Source organism: Chiloscyllium plagiosum, unplaced genomic scaffold (assembly GCF_004010195.1).
Source record: "Chiloscyllium plagiosum isolate BGI_BamShark_2017 unplaced genomic scaffold, ASM401019v2 scaf_23975, whole genome shotgun sequence".
Taxonomy (NCBI): Eukaryota; Metazoa; Chordata; class Chondrichthyes; order Orectolobiformes; family Hemiscylliidae; genus Chiloscyllium; species Chiloscyllium plagiosum.
The window spans coordinates 1-807 of NW_025196403.1; positions in this window are offsets into that span (position 1 = coordinate 1).

An 807-nucleotide genomic window follows, 5' to 3' on the forward strand; every position below is an offset into this window, starting at 1 on the left:
GACACAACTTAAAATTCAGACCATTGCACAGAACATAGAGGAGCGCTCACAACATTGGAAATGATTTTGTTTGATAAAAGAATCCATCGTAGACTTTCTCAGACCAATTCGTGTCAACAAACTTTTTTTTTGTGTGTGGGGTAGCGCACGAAATGTTACTTTAATCCGATTTGCACTTAAGAAATTGTTTGAAAACGTGTATCACAGTAGATACGCGAGTAAATTTTACAAATCATTGATCAAAGGGGACAATCTTTTTTGGATTCGAGGAAGATCCACAGTGATATTTTGTAAATGTTTGGAGCTGGAATTGTTTTCAATTTTTGACCCAGACATTGGTGTATTTTCCGTATGGTGGGGGATTTCAACAAGAGGGAACATGTTTTTCCAATGAGTGGAGAAAAATTTTAAAAAGGATATCAGAGACACAGAGAATGATTTGTGTGTGGGATGGTCTGGCGGTGGATACTTACAACCTTTAGAAGACATTTGGATAAGTAAATGAATATCAAATGTTTGGATGGGTATGGGCCAAGTACACACAGGTGGGATTAGTTTAGTTTGGGATTAGGACTGGCATGGACTGGGGGGACCGAGGGGTCTGTTTCCATGCTGTATCACTACATGACTCTGTGACTATTGATCAATTTTTCTCAATACTAAACAGTGCTGTAGTGATCCTTGAATGAACTGTTGATGTTAAGGTTGTGTCTGAGACTCTGCGAATATTTCCTTCAATGAGAGGAGTGACTAGTTCTCCAAGTTACACAACTGAAAATAAACTTTTCTCCAGCATTGCTGCTGAGT